Source organism: Rhipicephalus sanguineus, chromosome 4 (assembly GCF_013339695.2).
Source record: "Rhipicephalus sanguineus isolate Rsan-2018 chromosome 4, BIME_Rsan_1.4, whole genome shotgun sequence".
NCBI classification, from domain to species: Eukaryota; Metazoa; Arthropoda; class Arachnida; order Ixodida; family Ixodidae; genus Rhipicephalus; species Rhipicephalus sanguineus.
Window position 1 is genome coordinate 1,858,840 of NC_051179.1, and position 15,637 is coordinate 1,874,476.

General features: G+C 50.2%; 1 protein-coding gene across 1 annotated transcript in view; it reads left to right on the forward strand.

Moving 5' to 3' along the window:
* LOC119389195 (kinesin-like protein KIF12) overlaps window positions 1-15,637 on the forward strand; it is a 332,325-nt gene that overhangs the window by 152,436 nt on the left and 164,252 nt on the right. The gene's annotated exons all lie outside the window — the stretch shown is intronic.

The window sequence follows — 15,637 nt, forward strand, 5'->3', positions numbered from 1 at the left end:
TCGCATATTGGACGCAGAACTTGGTCGCCATCCCGCGGCATGTTAAAATATAATTGAACACCACGGCCGGACTAAAGAGAAACGCAAAGCGCGTCGTGCCACCCCGCTAGCCCGGCCGCGATTTTTCTCGGGGAGAGCGCTTGAGCGGGGAACGCGGTGTTACAGCCATACATGGAGGAAGGAAATAAATGAGGAGAGGCCTTCGCTCGCCCAGTTGCATTGCAAAAAGTGTGGCGGAAGTCACGTGCTTTTCCAATGGCTTCTGGGATACCTTGGTCACGCCGACGACGCCGTCGTCTCGCGCATGGATGGTCTCGCGTCGTCCGCGCCACCATCCATATTACCGCGTTGTTGACAGAGCCGGCTGGAGCAGCGAATGCGCATTTTTATGCAGTCGTAGCATTTCGCGGACGATGTAACGTGTTTGAGGCCTGCTGTCAGCGTTGGTCTTAACGCTTGCGTGTTTAATTGATTTTGCTAGCCGTCGAAAGCGGTTGTTTTCGAAGCAGCTTCTCCGAAAATGGTTGGCGCCGCTGCTTCGCTGTTCGGCAATGTGCTATTTTGCGTCCCTCAGCGCTAGAAGGTTAGAATTCCAAGACGAAAACGACAGCTCAGACGGCTCATAATGCGAGAGTCGGCGGTGACCCGTTCCCGTCTACAAGAGTCACAATAAACGATTGGAAAACAGTGGCCCGGCGTGCTCACCGAAGCTTCCTGCGTCAAGAATTAAAGACGTGCCTGATCCAGTAGTGTTTGAAGGCGATTTGCGAAGCTGTTTGAATTGTTCGCATCCTGTTTACGTTTGTGCTCGGGAAATTTATTTGCGGACAAGTTTTCTTCGATGTGGTCGCAGTCGACCGACCTGTGCTGCTACAGCTTGGCTCGAGTGCCATTCACGACGTTCTTGCGAACGTGTAATGACACTCACGGTCAAAGGATAGAGCGGAGGCGCATCACCTTCCTGCGTAACAAGATCAATTCAGATGCCACTGTTACGTACCCCGAACTTACCGTTTCTGCAGAAAAAACCGAGCTCTTCGCGGCGATTATCCTGCCGAGTTGCACCGTTGATTACTTGCATTCAGCTGATCAAACACGAAGTGCAAAGATTGAAATTTATTGGAGAAGTACGGTATGGGACGCAATGAGGCTGCGAGTGGCACCCAGGCCCGCTACAAGCGAGCATCGCAGCACGTTTGTTCTTGAGAGGCACAAAAGCTTCACTTTTCAGGCTCGTCTGCCAGCTGGCGGCGGCCCGGCGTGACCGAACTCGACGCTCGCCTGGGAGAGTATTTCGGCCGCGCGTTAAAAAAGTCACGTGGTACACAGAGCTGCTCCGCGCGCGGCGGTCGCGGTTGCCTAGGCGACGAAGACGCGGCCGCGGCGGCACTCCGACCGTCGTTGGGTTCTGCGGCAGTGCTATGCTTCCTTTGGTATTACAACGTATTCAGTGGGCATTGCGATGAAGCAGTAACTGCATGAGCTGCACGTCACAGCGCACAAATGCAACATTCAAGGGTAAAATTTAGCACAGCTTCACTGACTTGGCGTCGCGAAGACTGATGAAACTGCGGAGCTGGTGCCTTTTTCTTGGCTTTGGGGTGCGTTTTTTATTAAGTACTATTTTAGCTGTCCATACAGCGATGATAATATGACGCCGCTAAACGGTCCGTGAGCTCCTGCTTTGGCCACTCGCAAGCCAGGATCGGATTCCCTTCGTTGCTGGGCGGCCGACGTCTCTCTTCCCGACGAGTTTTGTCGTGCAGTTCCGGCGACACGCCTCTCTCACTCGAAACTCGGGGTCGGCCCGTCATCGTTGGGCCCATATGCTCTAGCGAATTCCCATCATATTTCCCGCTGCGCCGCTTCTTCTCCCGAAGACAGAACCTTGTTCGTACTCGCCATACTCGTCGCCGAACGTCGTAATGCTCTGCGCCGACCGTGCACGCTTTTGTACTGCTTTGTTCACTCAGAATTTATACTTGCAGCAACAACGAAATGAAACAATGTTAGTGCTGTTAAATCAAGGTGTGCGGCCTAGAGGTAGGGGGCACTCTTGTAAGCTCAGTGCGAGCAGTCCGGCCGCATTAGAATTAACACCACAATTAAAGCACGATATGCAACACGTACGAACTGACGGTCGGATGTCAACAACAAGCATGCACGCTAGCAATAAACAAAGATAATGATGTGCGTCTATCCTAGCCTCTCCTAACTCCATCGCACAGTAGTCAGGGAACACCAAGCCCAGCTTTTTACGCTGCCGAAATAACATAACACTACCGCAGAAGGGGAGCGCATACTATCATACGATGGCCGGAGCCACCGCGTCTCCGTCCTATTTGGTCCTATCTCCGTCTCGTCGGTCTCGCTCGCCTGGCAACGGCCAGACCCCCGCCAGAGGGCCGCACCGGCCGCACTTTTTTAACGCGCTGCGGAAATACTCTCCCCGCTCGGGATCCTCGCCCACCGCGGCGCCAGTTGCGCATGCGCAAGCGAGCCGAAGCGTGACCAATCTTGCGAGGAGGAGCTCTCTACCCTCCCCCACATCCGGCTTCAGAAAATGTGACGTAACAGCCTCTGCTTAGTATTCCTTCTCGAGCACTGCACGGGCCGTGATTTTCGGCCCGGGCCCTGCCCGGGCCCGGAACTCGTTCGAGTTTACCCGCCCGAGCCCGGCCCGGTGATTCAATACGCGACCCGGGCCCGGCCCGAACCCAACAAAAAGTTTCGCCTACCCGGCCCGGCCCGGCCCGACGGCATATCAGGCCCGACAGAGGCCCGAGCCAATAATATAGGTCCAGAACACAGAATCTACAGCAAACTGTTTTAAGTAGCAAATATCTACGCTTTGTTGGCGAATATTTCGCTAACAATTCTACTTTAACCAACGGTAATTTCGTGTAAAAAGGGGTTCACGGTGGAAACAGTTGAGTGGACATACTGGTTACAATGAACGTTTGGTCTACTATCACTGGTCTAGTACTATAGTTATGGTATACTGTAACTTTTTTTTTTTTTTTGCTAATGCAGTGGGGATCATCAAGAGCTTTTTGTAGCAGATATTGCAGCAAGGAAAGTGATTTGCAGCATGGGTTCAGTTTCGATAGGAAGTACAATAAAAACAGAGGAGACAGAGAACAAAACGTTCTCTTCAATTTGTTTTCATGGCGCTCTTTACTGAAACTTAAAACATGCTCTAACGACAAAGGCAATCGTGCACCCGGCTTCTGGATATGTAACACATGTCTTCAACATTTTAACACCTTGCCGCAGCAAGATAGAGGAAGAAAGCCAAGTTTATTACCTTGTTGTAAATACACTAACCTAGATAAAAATTATAACGAACCGTGCGCACCACGTGTACTTTTAGAAATACGTATAGGCAGCCGAAAGGACGAAAAAAGTATTTGTTGTAGCATTCTTTTCAAGTATCTAGAGATTCCGGCTTTAAGCACGCCATCCACCGTTGCATCACATATCCTGCCGCGCTAAAGTTTCTCGCACTGCATACGCTAGCCGCAGGGGTGCACATCTGCCTTACGAATTGTGAAGGTGTCGGCAGTCGTTGTTCTTAACATCCACCACTGGAGCAAATTTAGGATGTCTTTGTGGACCTCTACAGAATGAACGTAGCTGTGCAGCTTATCCCTTCATTACTATTGTTCCCGAACGTCGTGGCACTATTCAGTATCACCTATAAAACTCCTCTTTGAGGGCTTCTGCTTGCAGTTTTCAGCAGTGTATGTTATGCACGGCTTGCACCACGCTCTTTTTTTTTCGTATAATAATGCACTGTGCCTTCCTAACGATGTTGTACTGGTAAAAGGTGGCCACTGCACTACGCGGGTAGGACTGGCAGGAGGTGGACGAAGCGATTTCAATCTGCTTTTGGTGTTCGTTACAGTTTGGTAATAAAGGCGCGAATAAGCTTCCCGGCGCTTACTCATTCGATGCCTATGGTTCGAGGTAAAGGGACATCACCCGGCACGGAATTCGTAATTGCCTTTTTTCAAGCTTAATATTTCGTCAAATGAATATATTTTGCCTGACGCCTTATGCTGTTTGAACCTATGCTATTCCTGCACATTCCAACGGTGTTGCGGCAATGTCGTATAGCTCTCAGACTATACCTGTATAGCGCAGGGGACCCAAACGCGCGGCCTGTACACCTCTCCCTAAAGGCCCGCGGGCCGCACAGGACTGTCTTCGTCCCATTTTTTTTTTCATTTTCATTTTCTTTATAACTATGTTCTTAAGCTACACAGGCATGACAGGTCTAAAGCTTTTTTGTCGTGAGGCATCCCCTGCGGCCACCATATGTTGAAACCTAACCGTGAAACAAAACTCTATATTTCAAAATCGGCGTCCAGATATCAGTCATGTTGAAGATAGGTATCGATATGTTGTTGGAATCTTGCCGCGAAATACCCTTCAAAAACAACACACATGTGATATATGGGAAAGCTGTTCTTTTAAATGGCAACGTTAGCTGACATTTGGTATGACCTATCCCCCCTCCCCCCCCCCCTCCCTGCACGCGCGCCTTTAGCTGCGTTACTGTGCTGGCTCTTGCGGGAGTAAATTTTTGTGAATGCGGCCTGCTAGTGGAGGTGGGTTTCGACCCCTGATATAACGGAAAAAAGGCGAAAGTTAAAATGTTAAAAAATTGGGCACACCAAGTTGGCTGCGCGCGTCCATCTCGCGCCACATGACCACTGGGGGCCTTTACGAAGCCACGGAAAAAGGATGTGTCTGTATAGGAATTTTATGTAACGAGACTCCGTGCACTCCTTTCGTTTTAGTGGAAGCCTGGAAATTTCAAAAAACGCTTCCCCGCTTTGGAGCTCTGTGATCGCTCTTGCGATAAGTTACAGGTATATATTTTTTATAATACATTTATTCCTGCCATTACAGGATAACATTTCGGATATAATTAAGATGGTGATGAATATAAATAAAGCACTGAATAACGACATGTTAACTATATAAGCTTCTGGTATATCTACCTTTAGTTCGGCCATTCCAGATAAATCAAGTAGCCCCATATGCACGGAGCGAAAGAAGTTCAGTACTTGTCTCTAAACAGGGGCGTAGCCAGAAGGTGGGGGGAGGACAGGGGGTTCAAACGCCCCCCGAGATTTTTTCAATTTTGCATGTGTATAATACACGCACACATACAAACGCGCACACGAATGTACATAAAGTATGGTCGGACCACGCCCCCCCCCCCGAAAAAAATTTCTGGCTACGCCCCTGACTCTAATAAAATTTCTCCATAAAGCTTGCCCCACATAAAAAAGCGTTTTTTTTTTTCGGGACAAAATGTGAAACATCTGTATGTATGCGCAACGTCTGTAGAACAAACTTGAGGAGACACTAGAAAGAAAAACAATTTCTCTGTTATCAGTAAATTACTCTTTTGCGATTCCTAAAACACCACGCTCGCCGGGACAAAACTCTTGGTGAGAAAAAAGTCACAGTTTCGCCGCAAGGGCGAAGCAATGAATGCGATAGCAAGAAAATTACACCATCTCCCGCTAAAGGGGAGCATGAGGCGATGCGAAGCCGGAGCACTTGCACGATCGCGTTCCGTTGGCGTTCTTTGGGCATGCTACCGACCTGGCGCCGTGGAAACCGAAGAGGAACGCTACGCGCGTCTTGTCTTCCCTCTAGCCTGGCCGTTAATTCTCACAGGGCGAGCGGGGAACGCAGTCGGCAGGCATGCGAGAGGGGGGCAGCGTGGGAGAGGAGAGAGAGGGGGAGGGGACGGGCATGCGCTGGTGCTCATCGCGGCGTTGCGCAGGAGAGAATTTCGGTATGTCTAGCCCGCGTTTCAGAGGAAGAGTGGACAGGGGGAAGGGAGAGGGAAAGTGGAGAGGGGGAAGGGATAGGGAAAGTGGAGAGGGGGAGGGGAGAGGCAAGTGGAGAGGAAGAAGGGAAAGGGAAAGTGGAGAGGGGGAGGGGAGAGGGGGAGAGGGAAAGTAAAGAGGGGGAGGGGATGTGGAGATATACATACTTATACATATACGGTGCATGACGGCGGCGTCGGCGACGGCGACGGCAAAAATCACCCGAGACTGTCCATATATTTGCTATCGCAATAAAATGTGCAAAAAGGTAAATGCGGGTGGCGACGGTCCCTTTAAATTCGCGCAGCAGACACCGTGACACCTTAGATTCTGACGGTGTCTAATGGGGCCTACGTAGTTCCTAATCACAGAAATGAAGTACACTGACCTTTGAGGGGGCCATAGACTTAACATACCAAGTTTAAGGAAATTTTATTGAGCCAATGTCCCCAAATACGACAAATACAGTTTGAAATCCGTGACGTCAGGCTCGGAGATTTCGACGCGAAATTTAAAAAATGGAATTTTGACCTTGATTTTCTTGTCTGATAATAAACTTATGATGGTGAAATGAATGACATTCGAGTTCTTAGAGTTCACTTTATCAGTCTAAACCGATTCAGTACTTCACTATAGCGTCCATTTATGAACCCAGGAAAGTCCAAGCCCGGCCCGACCCGAGCCCGCCACCTCAAACCTGGGCCCGGCCCTAAGCCCGGAGCTTCAGGCCCGAGCCCGGCCCGGGCCCGCCGTGAGAACTACTTTACCCGGCCCGGCCCGGCCCACGGGCCGGGCCGGGCTCGGGTTTTCGGGTAGGCCCGAGCCCGTGCAGTGCTCTAATTCCTTCCTCCATGCAGCCATATGAGGCAGGCGCGCGTCGCAGAGCTATTTTTGGTTTGGATTAGCGTGATGCTATGAGTGAGGCCGACGCTTTTACGACGCTTGGACTAATGTCGCCACCTCGCGGTGTGTTAAGGCATTGATAACGCGCCGAATGAGACGTACGTGTAACGCGTTGCAGGTGCTAATCGCGGAGGCCATAGTAATGACGAATTACTTTACCTGACCGCTCCCAGAGGGCAACACCACCCCGCCGACCGGGATAGTGGTAGAGATAAAAGGCGCGTTTGTAAAGCCTCTGGAATGTGTGACCGTGGCGCAGTGGGTAGCGTGCCCGGCATCTGTTGTTACGCACCGAGCGGTCGTGGGTTCGATGCCCGGTGACGGAGCCTTTTTTTCTTTGCCGTCTGATCGTGGAAATTTTTTCGACGTCATTTCCGTGACGGAAATACGTCACTGAAGTCTTGGTGGACCCCGGCATAAAACACTTTCGTGTTAAAAGCATGGCTGATCCCTCTGTCATACGAATCGGTATAACACGAAAGTGAAACGTGTCTTCACAGACGTAGTTGAGCGTTGGTTGTGCATTCTTTCGCCACAAGAGCGAAGGAATGAATGCTATAGCAACAAATGTAATGTCACGCGAAGAACGGCAAGCAGCTCGAAACTTGCTACGCGCGGCTCAAGGAGAAAGGAAGCCCGGAAGGAATATACATAGGATCAGCGCGAACGAACAACTGTCACAGCTCGACAGTTAAAACGCTCTGCTCAAATACAAAGGAGGATGCATGAAACGAACGCGCAAGCATACACAGGATGAGCGCGAACCACCTGTCACAGTTGTAACTTATTTATGTGTGAGCAGCGCGCTGATTTCGCAAAAGAGGCCGCTGCAGTGAGCGAAGTGACCTTCGTGCTCTCTGTAACTTCAATGTAAGCTTGCAGTGAGAGCACAAGACGTACAAACCACCCCTATCACCAAATAAGTGTGCGCGCACGAGCGACCACACCATATAGAAGCGCACGCTCATCGCAACGCGCGGGGCGACGACCCATAAAGCGCGCCCTTCGATCCCTTCGTCCCATCTCACGTGATAACGAAATCACGCTGAAGTGCCACCAATCTCTGAGTACCGCCGACGGTAAATGGTGTATATAAATAGCTCACCGTTAGTATATTGAAGAACGTGTAGTCTGTGGCCGAGTCGTTTCAAGCAGCGCGCTGCGGACCGAGGGGTCGTAAGTTCTACTCTTGGTGAGGGAACTTTTAAATGCGAAGCATTTCTTAGCCAACTTCTGCGACATTGAGCGTATCTATCTATCTATCTATCTATCTATCTATCTATCTATCTATCTATCTATCTATCTATCTATCTATCTATCTATCTATCTATCTATCTATCTATCTATCTATCTATCTATCTATCTATCTATCTATCTATCTATCTAGCCGCCTACGACTTTGTGCTCTCCTGGGCGTTTCGTTAATCGGATGTATACCAAAATTGGTATGGCATAACATGACCGTATTACAAACATAAATAACAGGTCGTAACATGAAAATCATGGCACGCATGTCATGAACAGCATGATTTACATTCCATGGCCTTGGGGCTCGTGCGGCAGTTCCGTAAATTTCATATATACCAAAATTGGTATGCCGTGACAAGAGTTCATTACGAACATAATGACCGGTCCTAACGTGCAAATCGTGACACGCATGTCATGTGCAGCATGATTTACATGACATGGTGTCAGGGCGCTAGCGGCCATTAAATGAATGCATATTTAAGAAAACTTGTATGACGAGACGTTTCTGTATGACGAACATAACTGACACGTGGTAACACGAAAATCATGACATGCATGTCATGTACGACATGATTTACATGACGCGCTCATGGCTCATTCACGGCCGTTTCGCTAGATTGATATTACACCAAAATTGGCATTGCGCGATGTGAGTGTATGAAGCACATGGATACCAGTTGGTAACATGAAAACCATGACATGCATGTCATGATTTACATGCCACGCTCATGGTGCATTCGCGGCCGTTTCGCTAGATTGATATACACCAAAATTGGTATCACGTGACGCGACTGTAAGATGAACGTAAATGAAAGAGGAAACATGAAAATCATCACATGTATGACATGTACGACATGATTTACATGCCACGCTCATGGCGCACTCGTGGCCGTTTCGCAAGATTGATATGCACCGAAATTGGTGTGTGCGGGCCGTGACTGTAGACCAACATAAATGACAGGTGGTAACTTAAAAATAAGGATATGCATACCATTTACGGCATGATTTACATGCCAGACTCATGGTGCACTCGCGGCCATTTCGCTCTCTTGATATACACCAAAATTGGTATTGCGCGATGTGACTGTATGAAGAACATGAATACCAGTTGGTAACATGAAAATCATGACACGGACGTCATGATTTACATGCCACGCTCATGGTGCATTCGCGGCCGTTTCGCTAGCTTGATATACACCAAAATTGGTATTGCGGGACGCGACTGTACGACGAACGTAAATGAGAGGTGGTATCATGAAAATCATGATATGCATGACATGTACGACATGATTTACATGCCACGCTCATGGCGCACTCGCGGCCGTTTCGCTAGATTGATCTACACAAAAATTGGTATTGCGCGATGTGACTGTATGAAGAACATGAGTAACAGTGGGTAACATGAAAACCATGACATGTATGTCATGATTTACATGCCACGCTCATGGTGCATTCGCGGCCGTTTCGCTAGCTTGGTATATACGAAAATTGGTATTGCGTGACGCGACTCTACGAAGAACGCAAATGAGTTGTGGTAACAAGAAAACCATGACATGCATGTCATGTATGTTATGATTTACATGCCAAGCTCATGGTACGCTCATGGCCGTTTCGCTAGCTTGATATACACCTTAATTGGTATCGCGCGACCCGACTGTATGACGAAGATAAGTGACAGATGGTAACATGAAAACCATGGCATGAATGTCATGTATGGCATGGTTTACATGCCATACTCATGGGGCGCTCGCGGCCATTTTGCTCGTTTGATATACTGTAGCGAAACGTCGGGGTTGTTAAAAGCTAAGAGCATCGGAAAACCAGGGAGACGAAGAAGTGTGGGAGCAACTCCGCACAGGCAAGCGATGAGGAGTCAACAGGATGATTCGGAGAGCACTCATTGGGTTTTCTTTTATCTAACAGAACTTGAATTTACAAAATACACTGGGAAATGAATACAAAACATAGAAAGTGATGGCATACCCCGCCGGCTTGCATGACTGGTCTCTGGAGGTGCGATGCTCGTGGGCCCCGAGTCCGCTCTCCCAAAAATGGGCCCGAGTCGCTGCTTAAATGGGATTTTGCAGCATTCACGGGTACGCAAACCTCGGGATTTTCCACCAATTGGCAATCGGCTTTTTAGGACCAATCAGGCAAGTCGAAGGTAACCAATCCCCACACGAGTTTACGTGGTCACTTGAATCCTGCTTCGGAACAAAACTAGTGCACTTTCTGTAAACAGCACATTCCAGCAAGCAGCGACGACTCGCACACACGTGCTAGAGTTTCGGTCGCCGGTCGTCCAGGAGCACCCCTGCTGTGCGCTCGCTCGTTTGGGCACGGGGCACAAACGGACCGACCGGATGTAGCTTCCCCCCGTCGGCTCGAATTCTTCTCCGAGGGTCCCTCTCAAAAGAGCAGTCAAAAAAGAACGTCTCTAACACTATTTGAAAAAGAAAAAGCCTTCTGCTTAACTCTGTCTTTCGGACAATACACCAAAATTGCTATTGCACGATAGGGATGGGCGATTAAAAATTTTTAATCGATTAATCGCTAATCGTTAACCGATTTAGACTTTAATCGATTAATTGCTTTTGGTAGAAAGTTTTAATCGATTAATCGACTTTTTTATGGGTGATTTAAAACCGATATCTCTTTGTTTGAGAGGCATCGTTCGTGCTTGATAAGGACCCAAATCTTTTTATATCGAAAATTCCCTCTTTCGAAAGTGTCGACGATGGGCTTCTTGTGTCCAGTGTGCGAAAATTCCCAATTTCGCACACTGGACACAAGGAGCCCGTCGTCGGGAGATGGCTGTTGGCTAAATAGCGAGATACTGATAACTTACTTGAAGAGGCGGATTGGTGTCTTCAGGAGAAAGTTCTTCAACACTGTCACCTTCGTCGTTGCCATCTTTCTTTGGGAGATGGCTCTTTGGCACGTGAATAGAGTGGGCGTGCATCTGGTGATATCTTAGTCTCCGTTGCTGGCTTCGAGAAGTGCTTGCCTCATTTGTTACACATTGCAGTCTTCGTTTTCTCATCTTCTGCGAACAACGACCACACTGCGCTCTTCTTCCCGGCATTATGACGTCCCAAAGGTAGCAGTATAACCACGAATGTGTAATAATTACACAATATAACACGCAAGTGACGCAAGCCCCACGTATACTCGGCGACGCTCAACCAGCTTAAGAGAGAGGAGGTGAAGGCAGTAGCAGCAGCAGCATTAGGCTGTGAGCCGGATCGAACCGGGCAAGTTCATTTCTGCCTCGATGGGGTGGAGCCGCCTCATGTCCGGGCTTGAAGCATTGGGGAGTGCTTGGAGTTCAGGGCGAGTTCATATCTTTCTCTATGGGGTACGGCCGCCGCCAGCTCCGGGCTCGTTCTGCTAGCGCAGAAATATGCGCTGTAGTGAAAGCAGTGAAAGAGAGGCGATGTGCACGGCATCTGCGTCTCAGGATAGCGCGCCTCGAAGTCATGCGCTCTGGCCAAGGGGGGAGGTTGGCAGCGGAAGTGGGGGGGGGGGTGCCGTAATCGAGTAGCTTTAATGGATTAATTGGATTATTCGAAAGGCGGAAATCGATGACGAATAATCGATTAATTGTAGTCCTTTAGTCGATTAATGGATTAATCGTTCATCGATTTTACCATCCCTATGCGCGACGTGACTGTATGACGAACATAACTGACAAGTCATAACATGCGAATCGTTATATGCATGTCATGTACGGTATGAGTTACATGACACTGTGGTGGTGCGCCTCCGGCCGTTGTGTTAACTAAATATATACCAAAAAAATCTATAGCTTGGCACGAGTGCGTGATGGACATAAATGACAGCTCATGCATTGTAATACCAGAATATACGTTTCACAAGCATGGTATATACCAGATTGTGCATGCATGTGTGCATGGCAAACATGCGGTATATGGTGAAATAGATGCCATAGCATGAATGACTTCATTTGGCTCAAAGACAAACAAGACGATGTGTTCAGCTCTTTGCTGGCTGCTTCGCATTACACCGAGTCCCACAGTGCCTGGGGTCTGCCGGATTTTTCTGCTAGTTTTTCCTTTGCTATCTGTTAGTGTATATTTTACAGCGGCATATCTGTGACGGAAATACGTCAGTCGAGCCGTGGTGGTCCACGGCATAAAACAGTTTCGTGTTAAAAAGAGCGCCGAACTCCATCGTCTGCTTCGGCCACGCTTTCAGGCTTGTCGTAACGCACGTGTTTCGACGCTACACATGCCGTCTCCGGACACTAGAGTCTTTTAGCAAGCTACGGAAATACGGTACGCAAATACGGTAAGGCAGTACGGAAGCGTTCCTCCTTTACCGCTGTTTGTGCTCTGGCCGCTCAATGACCGGGAAAGGAGGAGCGGTACCGTACTGCCTTACCGTATTTGCGTACCGTATTTCCGTAACTTGCTAGAAGACTCTACTGTCACGCGCCGTTGTAGACCGCACTCACACTACGCATGCGCGCCTCTCCTCCTTCCCTCTTTCCGACAGCTGCGTGTTACTCTCTCCACTTCACTACCAGCACTGCTTCTGCTTCTCCTACGTTCTCGCTTTTGCTTTCGCGGCGCATGCGCTACTCTCTGCGCTACTCTCCTGCTCTAAGCGGTTAGAGCGCAGCGCGCGTTCAGTGCAGCGCTTGGTTTGGTTGACTCCGATTGACTCCATTGGTGCTTCCGATGAAGCGTGATGGAAGCAACAGTCTCGTCAGTGAATGCGCTGACGCAAGCACGCGTCAGCATCAGCCCAATTGCGTCCACTCAAGACAAAGCTGCGGAGCGAAGGGCACGCGATGCTGAACGCAAACGCTTGAAGCGAGCGGCGGACCCTGAACTTCGTCAGCGCGAAGCAGCTTCGCAGCGTGTTACGTATTCGGCGGCTGGACGACAGCCGGCCCAGGAAAGAGACGACTCAAGCAGTGCCAGGAAGACAATCCCAGTTTATTCACCTTGCGGCGCGTTTTTAAGCGCTACGCAGCCAATCGTAGGTTGGCACGAAAGAAAAGAAAACAGCAAGATAACAGCAAGCGGGGCAATGTGATCAGAAAGCCCCGACGTAGAAAGAGGGCGAGCACTGCGAATGTTACAACTCGGCCAAAGCTACCCATAGCGGAAGGCGTTCAAGAGGATGACGCTTCATGAACGGCTGGAGGTGGGAACAGGCAGCCAACACGTGGGCAGGTTTGTCCAAGCACAGCACTGACACGTTTCGCACGGTCATATTGTCCTTGTGCATGGCGTGGGCGAAGACGCTGAGGTGCATGGTGGGACTGGTCGTTGAAGTAGCCACCGCAGAAGGAAATGGAGATGACATTGCGCGTCTTCTGGCTGGAACACGTCCGCGAAGATTGGCATTAAAGGCCAAGAGGAGGCAATGTTCACCACTCGCCGAGTGTCGATTGGCTGCAGCACGGGAGTTGGCTGCAGGCGCCTGGAGCAGGGTTGATCTCGCCATCCGGCACGACAGGATCTGAAATGGCTCAGTGGACGAGCGGAAGAAACGCAGAAACTACGTCAAAAGCAACCTGGCGCCCAAGCTTGGAAAAGCCCGACAGTTGATTTCACTGGGAGCAGATAACGTGAAAGCCGAACACGATAATGAAAAAAAAATATACTTGCGCCAAGTTGCATGCTGTTGTGCCAGAGCACCTGACCGAACGGGGAGCCGGAGCACCTGACCGAACGGGGAGACAACACCTGCGGCCGGCGGATGGTCAGGGGACTAGAAGAACGTCAACACCTGCGGCCGGCGGATGGTCAGGGGACTAGAAGAACGTCAACACCTGCGGCCGGCGGATGGTCAGGGGACTAGAAGAACGTCAACACCTGCGGCCGGTGGATGGTCAGGGGACTAGAAGAACGTCAACACCTGGGACCAAAGAGCCACCCTGTCAACAATGGACTGGTCCCCTATTTAAGACCGGCCTGGTCCGTTGTTAGAGAGACGCCCCAGCCGACTTGGTCGTGCTGGCAGGCTCTGTCCTGCTATAACCTGCTATAACCTGCTATTACCTGCTATTACCTGCTATACCTGCTATAAACGTTGTACGTTTTTCTAAACGTTTTGTCCTCCTTGTCCTGCCCACAGCGAAAGTCCGATCTTCGGCTACATCGGCACGCGAGCCTCCCGGCTTTCATCGTCGCGTAAACCCCATTCTTAACAGTGGTTGGCAGCGCTGGGATACGCTACCATCTTCTCATCTTTGGACAAGGTGGGATACGCTACCTTCATCTCATCGTTCGACACGCTGGGATACGCTACCTCATCTCATCGTTGGACAAGCTGGGATACGCTACCTCAACGTTTGGCTGCACGGTGATATCCTGATCCCTACGTTTGGAGAGCCGGATCGGATCCCTGCAGGCCCGAGGAGCGAGGACGACCACGACACCGCTCGACGGCAGCCACGAGTTCGACCGGAGTCGACAACTTTGGTTGGGTGAGTGCCCAACGTTTACTGGTCATTTCGCCAGACCTCTCTAGCACAGGCAGATGCTAGGAGAGAGTTTTGTTTTTTGTTTGATTCAATTTACTCACTTTGAACCATGGTATTCGTTTTAAAGTAAGAGTAAATTTTGTAGCAAGGCATCACGAGGAACGAGATCGCGATGGAGAAATACCTAGTGCAGGAGCTCCTTGAAATTTGTGAGGACTTGGGGATTTCCGCCGGGTCCGCAAAAACAAAGGAAGCGATTCTCGAGGTGATGCGGGCGGAGAACGTGACCATCGAGGAAGCTGACGAGACCTGGGAGGAAATTTGTGAGAAAAAGCAGCGCAAAAAGCGGGAGGCGGAAGAACGCGAAAGGCACGAAGAGAGGCAGCGAGAACATGCTCTTAAAATGAAAGAGATTAATCGTAAGATTCAGGCGCTGAAATGGCAGCGAGCACAATGCCAACTCAAGATCTTCGAGACAGGCGAGAACATTGTGTCTTTTCTTGATAGGTTTGAACAGGTCTGCGAAGATGTTGGTATTAGCCAAGACCTTTTGGTGGAGAGGCTTCTCGCGTTGCTCCCGTGCCAGGTCGCAGCTGTTTTGGAGCGCTTATCAGCTAAGGAAGCGCATGACTTTGATAAAGCTAAATATGCTTTGTTCAGCCACTTTGCTGCTTCAAGTCCGGCTGACTGCGAATGTCGTGACTATAGGTACAGCGCTGAAGCGCGTAGCAAAGCGCTAGAAATTGAGGCCCGTCTCAAAGCACAGGAAGACGAGGCGCGCCGCAGAGACCAAGAGGTCAAGAAACGTCGCGAAGCGCTGGAGGCCGAGGCCCGTCGTAAGGCGATAGAGGACGCCGAGGCCCGTCGTAAGGCGCTTGACGCCGAGGCCCGTCGCGAAGCGCTAGAGGCCGAAGCCCGTCGCGAGGCGCTAGAGGCCGAAGCCGATCGCGAGACGCTAGAGGCCGAAGCCGATCGCGAAGCGCTAGAGGCCAAAGCCGATCGCGAAGCGCTAGAGGCCGAAGCCGATCGCGAGGCGCTAGAGGCCGAAGCCGATCGCGAAGCGCTAGAGGCCGAAGCCGATCGCGAGGCGCAGGACGCCGAAGTGCGTCATGGTGATGAAAAGGCCGACTTCGAAGGCCAAGAAAAGGGTTGTACCCGCGACAGTGGTACACCG